This window comes from Acomys russatus, chromosome 27 (genome assembly GCF_903995435.1).
Source record: "Acomys russatus chromosome 27, mAcoRus1.1, whole genome shotgun sequence".
Taxonomy (NCBI): domain Eukaryota; kingdom Metazoa; phylum Chordata; class Mammalia; order Rodentia; family Muridae; genus Acomys; species Acomys russatus.
In genome coordinates, this window is record NC_067163.1 from 13,120,256 (window position 1) to 13,130,516 (window position 10,261).

Sequence of the window (10,261 nt, forward strand, 5' to 3'; positions counted from 1 at the left end):
TCAAACTCATAGAGATCTGCCTGCCTCTGCCTCCCAAGTGCTGGGATTAAAGGCATGTGCCACCACCACCCAGCTTCATGTAGCTTAATGTACAGAATTTACATTAGTTTTTGATCTCAAAAATCTGAGCAGTACATATCTCAAAGAAAAAAATATTACAAATCAAAATTTTATATACTTATGTATCTTTTAATTTTTTTTTAACTTTTCCTTGTTTTAATCCTTGAATGCTTCTGCCTCCACTGGATTGTGGGAATGCACCACCAAGTCCAGTGTATGCAGCGCTGGGGATGGAACCTGGGCCCTCCACAGTCTAGACAAGTACTCTACCATCCTGAGCCCCAAATCCTGATTTTCTTGTTGTTGTTTTTCCGAGACAGAGTTTCTCTTGTAGTCATGGCTGTCCTGGACTCTCTTTGTGGACCAGGCTGGCCTGGAACTCACAGCGATCCACCTGCCTCTACCTCTGCCTCCCAAGTGCTGGGATTAAAGGCGTGCACCACCATGCCCAGCCAAATCCTGATTTTCAGATCACTTTACTTTAGAATGCATAAAAGAAAGCTTCCTGGGTTTTTATTTGTCTTATATTGCTGGAGATGCAATGTAGAGCCTCAAAGAATAAAAAGCAAGAGCAGGGATGTTTGAATTCTGGGTACCACAGAGCCAACCTCAGCCAAAGACTTCCTTCCAGAGGAAAAGGAAGTGCTGAAAGACACACAGAGCAGGTAATCAGCGGGCACTTTAAAATGTGTTCTTACATCTTTGGGTTAAATTCTGTTTGAGGGATGGGTTTAGGTTAGAGATTGAACCAAAAGCCATGCTCATGGTACACAAGTGTTCTAACCACAGAGCCACTATACCCCAACCCCAGGAGTCCTGGGAAACACCAGCATGGGCAACCCGTTTAACTATAGGTAATAATTTTCTTAAAAGGAAAAAGAAACTTCAAACAGGCATCTCTACTGCTATCCCAAAGCATCAGTCAAGAGATGAGATGGACTGATTTCTTCATGGGTGTGTACAGATATGTTGAAGTCAAAACATGCAGCAGCCTTTCCCATAACTAGGTTTGTGTGGAAATTAAGTTGTAGTTAGTGCCTACCATAATTTGTTTGTATGGGTTTCTTATCCCTTAACAACCTCACTTAAGGTTAAAAGTCGGCCTCAATTCTTTCAAGAGAATATCAAGCTAAACTTGTTTACAAAAGTAACGACCACTAGTAAAGGTTGTCTGTACTCCCACAATATAGATAAGTTTATAACACTGTAGTTTGTTGGTTTCTTAGCTAGTACTTGGAAATCAGTATAAATTTGACCTAGCCTCTATCCTGAAAGTGTGGGGACCAAGAATGTGACTGGAGTGGCTGGCTGCAATGTGTGAGGCCAGCTCGAGGCACAGCACAGCATTTGCCAGTTTGTACAGACACAGTTCCTTGTAGGTAAGCGGACTGTCCACACAGTTTGTCTGACACTGTGTTAGAGCATACAGAAGAGGTGCATTACTCCTTGCTGGCTCCTCTAGCTGCTTGGTTGGTTTTGGATTTTGGTTGTTCTGTTTTGCTCTAGCTAGCTTCATGATCCACTCCCAGTTATATTGTTGATTCACTACAGTGGGAAAGCAGCAAAGCACAGGCCCTGGTGTAGCACACCAACAGAGAGCAAAGAGATTGTGGAGGCTGGAAGTGGATGGAACATTACAGTCTCTATTTTTATTTTCAACTTTAGAGACAAAAACAACCTATGAAAGAACCTATGAGTAGACTTCTTCATTATCACAAAGGTGTTTAAAGACAGAATCAGGATGTGACGTGGTGTTCTAACTCTGAGCCCACTGCTATTTTATGGCCAGTCTTTGAGGTAACATTTAGCTATAGCCCACACAGCCTACCCATCCACACAAAATAATAGGACTAAAGGTTATACAAACTGGAATGAACAACATTAATAGAGGGTGTAGTGAAAGAAGAAAGAATTCTACTTTTTTTATGCTCTTTTTGTTTGTTTTGTTTTTCGAGACAGGGTCTCTCTCGTGTAGCCTTGACTGTGCTGGACTTGCTTTGTAGACCAGGCTGGCTTCGAACTCACAGTGATCCGCCTGCCTCTGCCTCCCGAGTGCTGGGACTAAAGGCATGTGCCACCACGCCCAGCTAGAATTCTAATTTCTTAAAAATACTTTTACACGAGTTTTTCAAAAGTACTTTTATGTATCAAAAGCATAAAATATTATTTACATGTATATTCTTTTCCAGTGTTCCTAAAAACGTTTACAGATACTTTTTTTTTTTTACTAGATTTCAGGGACTGTGCAAAATGTAAAGGCTGTCTTTAACTATTTCTAGGAAATGTCTGAGTGGCTGCTAAGTTCTCTACAACTGTGATTTTTTTCCCCCATTAGTCTAAGCATTGTGGTTTGAGTCCACAGCAGTGGAAATACACATTCCTATTTTCTGTGATACCACAATTATGAAGTTTATGTTAAATGTAGAGCTATTGATACAAAGTATCTAAATCTGACAGGTGATTTCTTTAATTCAATTAAAACATTTACATGATTTCTCTACCCTCTTAGGAATTCATGGTGTCCTTTCCTTTAATTATCATTGTATGCAAATAAACATATAAGTGCAACCTGCTGGGTCTGTTCGGTGCTGCTTGTATGGATTTGTTTTTAGGGATGATCACTTGGGATAACCAGTCAGGAGCTCATCCCTGAGGATAACTAATTCTGTCTCAGTGGTTATTCATTTCTGTAGCTCTTCATCTGGGTGTTGGGCCATGTAAGAGTCCCCCATCCACGCTGACATACCAACTGGGGAGGTCAGTGTTCAGGTCTTGTTGGGGAATACTGTTGAGATTTCGTGGGTGTAGATTCCCTGCCATATCTAGCAGACACAGACTTTGCAGCAGACCACCTGGTCCTCCGCCTCTTACAGTCTTTCTGCCCCTCTCAGCTGCAGTGTTCACTGAGCCTTAGGTGTAAGGGTTTTGTTGTAGGCCTGTCAGTTGGGGCTGGGCACCCCACAGACAGTTGATCTCTGCATTTCCACCATATGCGGCTTCATCTGCTGCAAAAAGAAGCTTCTTTGATCAGAGCTGAGAGCTAAAGTCTGCGGGCATAAAGGTAAGTATTTAGAATGCAGTTGGTAATTACACTGGCTTGTAAAAATAGCAGTAATATATTCTCCTAAAGCCACGTCCTCACTAGCCAGGCATGATTTTCTTTCTGTTGAGTGGGCCTTGTGTTCAGTTTGGCAGCTGTTTGTTACCAGTATGTAAGTGCCACTGTTGCACATTTTGGGAGAGCTTTCCATGCTGGGTCATTGTCATTTATAACTGATCAGGACTATTGATTTTTATCCCCCCCACACACACTTTGGCAGCTTGCAAAGTACCTTCTCATATTATGAACTCTAGTGCTCAGGGAGGAAGCTTTCCAGTCAGATCAGCTCAAATCCTGCAAATCTTGTGTCCAAAAAGTGTGATGTCTTTACTAATAGGGACTTACCTTCAACTTCCGTAAGGCGACAGGGCAATAAGCAGTAGCCTATATTGTTTGGGGAGTCTCTTGATCTCCCTGACCAACAACTCAAGGATGTTTCTGATACCTGCTACTGGGCGGTTTATTAGATAGCCTATGGCTCTTGTGGGAGGGACAAACGTCCTGAATCCCCTGGAAGAACAAGTCTTCTTGGTAGCTGAAGCGTCTTTCTGGACCTTTATAGACTTTTAAAGCAGATTGCATATATATAGATCTCACATATTTGGTTTTAGTATTGTGTGGATCAAACCCACATTCTCAAATGCTAAGTGGGTACCTTACTTCTGAGCTATACTACCAGCCCCCATATACCCTATTTTAATAATTTACAGAGCATTTTACAGGATCTTCACATAAGCAAAATCGTAAGTACCAGTGTTGTTGTTAGTGCTTTCAGAATGTGTTTAATTATGCAAAAGTATCCTTGACTCCAAAGCGTTGATATGAATGAATAAATGAGAGTGCATCTGTGATCACAGAGCGAACACAACAGAAAAGTTACCTCTGTTACATAACTATGATAGGAACTTTTGCAAATTTCTAGAAGAAAATTGGTCTCTGCAATTTACCTCACTTCTCCCACTGTTCTTCCTCTAACTCTCTACTCACCCCCAAACCTAAGATCACTCTTTTGGGACAACAGTTCCAGGGTTCTATTGCTGTTTGTTCCCTTGGACTCTACATAAACGTTACAAGGCACTTAGGAGGGAAGTGGAAGGACTGGGACACATTTACTACCACTTGAGCAGGGACCAGTGAAAAGGCTGCCAGACATAGCCGAAGCTGGTTGGCTTGGTTTTTTTTCCCCCCTAATACATTTTATTCTAAAGACAAATACATGGAGATATGAACAGATAGTTTCAGTTTAATCGATGAGCTAAAGCTAAAGACAGCTGTCCCTCAAGACTATGGTCAGCAAGTTAGTGGGCTTTTCCCAGCAATGAGAAATAGGTTATTCACACTTGGACATTTTGACTGGCGTTTGGTGGTCCTTGGTCTTAGAGATACAGATTTGACAGGCAAAACCAGCTTCCAGACCTTCACTGGAATTTCTAGGCCAGCAAATTTAACCTTTCTTCTCTCATGGCTTGTCAGCATTCTTAGAGGCGCTGGGAACGTCTTCCTTTTCTTCTGTGGAAGTTGCAAGTTTTCCTAAGGATTCTATTATTTCGCTTCTCAACTCATCTTCAGATTCTTCAAATTTTCTGAAATAAGCAAGTCCATGTTATGATCTAAAAGCACTAATAAAGAACTAGTTTCTGGCCTGTATTGTCCTTGGCTGGTGCCCTAGTTTGAGCGGAACCCTTGGGCCCAAATCTGCCTATCATAATGTTCTTCTTGTAGGTTTCTAGGATCCTCTGGATCCTTCAACTTTGCCATTCTCCCATGCTTCTCTCATCTAGAGTCCCAATAGGATGTCCTCCCCTCCATCCCAGTTTCCTGGTTAGTGAAGACTTTCATACAGGCAGTAAACTTCAAACCCCTACCCAGATCTAACCAATGGATAGGACATTCTCCACAGTTGAGTGGAGAGTGGAGTCTGACTTTCACACGAACTCTGGTGCCCCATATTTGACCACATTCCCTGGAGGAGGAGACCTGGTGGCACTCAGAGGAAGGATAGCAAGTTACCAAGAAGAGACTTGATACCCTATGAGCATATACAGGGGGAGGAGCTCCCCCTCAGTCACAGTCATAGGGGAGGGGAGTAAGGGGAAAGCGGGAGGGAGGGAGGGAGGAATGGGAGGATACAAGGGAGGGGATACCCATTGACATGTAATATGAATAAATTAATAAAATAAAATTTTTTTTAAAAGAACTAGTTTCATTTTCCATTCCTTGCTGCCACCTGAACATGGTGCAAGTTGGATTTTCACCAGATAACAAAAGAGTCTATCGATCTGGCCTGGGGATGGAGGAGCATGTGGCTGAGTGTGTGTGCAGACGCAGGTGCCATAGCCTGCATACGTCCACACAGAGGCCAGAGGAGGACATAGGCTGTCCTGCTCTATCACTCAACATTATTCCTGCAAGACAGTGTCCCTCATTAACCCTGGAGCTAGGCTGCACCTAAGACAACAATCCTATTGTATCACAGCACTGGTTACAGGCACGCAAAGTCAGGCTGTTTGAGGTGGGTTCTGGGCTCCAAACACAAGTCCTCATGCTCACTCCTACCTAGAGGGGAAAAAGTTTACTGTGTAACACTTACACTGGGCTTGAGAGGTAGGCAGAGTGCTTGCCTGGCAGGTGTGAAGTCTTAGGTTAGATACACAGCACTGACTGAAGATGGTGGCACATCACTGTAATTCCAACTCAGTGGAGGTGGAGGCAGAAGTCAGAAACTCAAGATTATCCTTGACTACATAGCACGTCTGATGCCAGGCTTGGCTACCTAAGTCCCTGCCTCAAAAACAGAAGAAAAATCCAAACCCAAGACCACTGTAGGTTTCTGTAAGCGCACACTGTGAGGGCCATACAAAGATAAAATCACCTAGCCATGAATTTCCTTGAGCTAGCCTTATTACTAAGCAACGTGTGGCTATAATTAACCAAGGGAGAAGCCAGATGAAGACAGAGACATGGATGCTGGCCTTGGTAAGTCATGGTAACAGATGACCTTGGAGAAGATGTTTCCCCATTCCTATGAGTGCCAGGCAGCACGGGCCACCATAAAATGGACTGAGAAAGCAATGGGAGACAATAGAAGTGACAAGGGACAACTAGCTCATGGGCAGTCTCAGGGAGTCCAGCCCTGGAAGAGATCTGAGCATGTTTAGATAGTTGAGAGAAAGCAGGCACAGGCGAGAATCCTTTACCCAAAACACCGCTGGTCCTACACACATCAGGTAAGTTCTAACTCTGTAATGGAAAGATGGAAAATTACAGGGTTTGGGAAGTGATCAGGTCATGAGGGCAAAGCTCTAATGAACAGGATGTAGCTTTTATAAAAGGAGCCTGATGGGGTGTTTTTTCCATTCCACTCATTGAGGACAGAGCTCCACGATGTCTTTGAACCCAGGACTTAGTCCTAGCCAGACATCAAATCTGTTAACACCTTGCTCTTGAATCCAACAGAGTGTAAAACTAAAGCACACTCTGTTATTTATAAGTAACCTACTCTAAGGCATTTTGTTGTAGCAGCTCAAACACTAAGATCAATTTTTTTTACTGTGTGTATGAGTGGTATGCGTATGTGTGTTGTAATCAGGTGGAAATCAGAGGACAAACTTTCAAGAGTCAGTTCTCTCTGTCCACCCTGTCTGTGTGTGTGTGTGTGTGCGCGCGCACACACACACACACACACACACACACACACACACCATGTGACAATGCCAGCAGGGATAGTGGCTCATGCCTTTAATCCCAGCATTGGAGAGGCTGAGGCAGAAGGATGGCAAATTAAAGGTGACACCCTGTCTCAAAAATAAAACCAATCCCAAGTTCTCAAATATTCTTCCACTGAGCTGTGTATTCCCCGCCCCTCCTGCCCAATGATTTTTAATTAAGTGACTTAAAACATAGTCTTCACGACATAATTATATCAAGTTCTTTGTGGCTTAATTCAGCTATTTTTTGTTTTGCAGTCTCTCTGTAGATTCTGGGGGGCTGTGTTTTATTTTGTTCTGAGAGAAGGTCTCACCTGGCCAGATGTGAATTCATCTTCATTTTTCCTAAGAAAACATGACATATTATAACCCTAAGTGTTTGATGTTTACTTCTTCTGAGATCCCAGGAGTAATAGCATCCTATAACGTTACTCTTAATGCTGGTTTCTCAGTTTAGAGGTGTCTAGGCCACCCACACATTGTGATTCAAATGCCAAATCAAAGCAAATTCAAATCTGTGCTTATAAATTTCTTGTGGGATTTTCCCCTCAACTGTGGTGATTTGAGGCTCATATATTTAAATGGTTGGTTCCCAGACAGTGGAACTGTTTGGGAAGGATTAGAAGGTGTGACTTGTTGGCGCTCTCTCGTTCTCTCTCTCTCTCTGTCTCTCTCTCTCTCTCTCTCTCTCTCTCTCTCCATGTCCCTTGCCATAAGACCATGGACTAAACCTCCAAAACTGTAAGCAAACTCCCAATTAAATGCTTCCTTTGATAAGCTGCCTTTATCATGATGTTTTATTATAGCAATAGAATAGTAACTAAGATACTAAGATTGGGCCAAAGCAGACAAGCTACATTACTGGATTTTTTTTCTAACCACTCCGCTAGTTTTCCAAACATCAAGAATAGAGCAAAACTCAAAGAAGAAAACAGGATCCTTTTAGACTATTAGCTATGAAAGAAATGTACAGAGACAGGAAGAGAAGAAAAAATAACTTCAAAATAAGGCTATAAACTATCACTAGAAAACACATAATAATTTTTTTTTATTAGACAAGAAAACACATGACTAGATCTAGTGGGAAGCCAGGGACAAAATAGATTGTTTCCATGCTGGGAATCAAATGAGGGCTTTATGCATGACCAGTGAATGCTCTGCCACTGAGGTAGCTGACCAGCCTTGATTCTTCACTAACAAGGCAGATGATGAAGTAACTCTTAAGTGAGGTTATTTCTATGGAAGATGTTGACAAATTTTCCTAGAGCTAGTGTGCTCAACAGGATACAGCAGACATTTAAAACCGTAAAGGACTGAGGCACAGCCATAGGACACTCGACATGCATGTATGGGATGCTGTGTTTGATTTTCAGTGCTGCCAAAATTTTTATAGAAAATAATTTCAAACTAATAAGAACATATGGACATGAGAAAAAAACAATTAGGTTGGGTGAAATGTATCAGTTGTTTAAATGTTAAACCCAATAGATGATACCAAGACAGGATTTTTAAAGAGTATGTAAGAATTCATCTATAACATGTATAAAGTCCTAGGTTCAGTCTCTAGAGCTGCCAAAAGAAAAAAAAAAACCTATACCAACAACAACTATACAGTTAAGTGGTACCTATAGAAGAAATTTTAAAATATTGGGAAATCCCATTTAAGCATGCCTGTTCCCTGATACAAAGGAGGCTAAAATGGAAAGGGAACTTGAGATAATTTGGCTACCAACCTAGCAACATAGAAAGACCAATCTTGTGGGTCAGGAGCAAGGCATGTCTCTTAAGAGATCAGGCCATGCAGCAGATCTATGGCAAGAGCTTTATTGGGGGAAAGGGAGGAGAGTGAAAGGCCATCTCAAGTGGAGAGGGAGGAGAGGGGAGGGAGGGAGGGAAAGATCCTTGTATCTAATTTCTTCTTGTTTCTTCTTTGAGCATGACTACTAAAAAACTACAACCAACCTCCCTAAACAACCAACAACCCCCAGCCCCCCTATCAGGGCTCTAGCATTTATATACCCTCTGAAAAGGTCCCTGTATTCCAAACATCACACAATCGTAGAAACTAGTGGTCTGCTTAGCTAGGTCTCTATGGTCTCTGCAGTTGGCAAAACCATGCCTCTGCTAGAGCATGAGGCAAATCATAGCTGCTATAAAGCAGCCTGATATACCCCCACCTAGGATTAAAATGAAAACATGGGGCGTGGTGGCGCACGCCTTTAATCCCAGCACTCGGGAGGCAGAGGCAGGCGGATCGCTGTGAGTTCGAGGCCAGCCTGGTCTACAAAGCGAGTCCATGATGGCCAAGGCTACACAGAGAAACCCTGTCTCGAAAAACCAAAAAAAAAAAGAGAAAACATGTTCTTATAATATTTTTGTGTTTTTTAAATAACCCAAAACTCTAGAATTCTCACTACAAAGGGGTGCATGTCACTATGCAATGACAGTGGAAATGCACTGCACCTGGTGGCTACAACGGTAGTGATATAAGCTGCTGCCACTGAGTAGTTAGAAGGCAGGCTGGAGGATCACCAAGTTCACAACAGCTATACTATATTCATGGATATAAATATGCATAGTCAGCATCAATACACAAATAAATAAAATGTGACATATGTATTTAATAGGATGCAATTCACCCTCTGAGGGGGGCATAGAGTTGAGACAGGATGTCATGTATCCCAAACTGCCCTTGAACTTGCTTGTAGCTGAAAATGACATTGAATTATTGATGCTCCTGCCTTCCCATATATAACTCTCAAGTGTTAGGATTATAGAGATATATCCTGGTGTGAAACAAGCTTATGATTCAATCCTAAAAGAGAAAAAAATCTGCTACATATAGACACACATGCATCTCTGCATACACATGCACAAAACAGAGAAGGTGGGAGAAAGAACAGAGCCCAAACAAGTCCATTTATAATGTAAAACTTGGTCTGCATAGCTAGGTCTCTATAGGCTTGGTCCATATGGGCCATCTTCTATTTGTTTTTTTTTGTTGTTGTTGTTTTTGTTTTTTTGTTTTGTTTTTGTTTTTCAAGGCAGGGTTTCTCTGTGAAGCCTTGGCTGTCTTGGACACGCTTTGTAGACCAGGATGGCCTCGAACTCACAGCAATCCACCTGCCTCTGCCTCCCAAATTCTGGGATTATATGGGCCATCTTCTATCTCAGGTGTGTAATACCCACTCACATTTCTTTTCTTTTCTTTTTTGTTTTTGTTTTTGTTGTTGTTTGTTTGTTTTTTGGTTTTAAGAGACAGGGTTTCTCTGTGTAGCCTTGGCTGTCCTGGACTCACTTTGTAGACCAGGCTGGCCTCAGACTCACAGTGATCTGCCTGCCTCTGCCTCCCGAGTGCTGGGATTAAAGGTGTGCGCTACCACGCCCAGCCCAC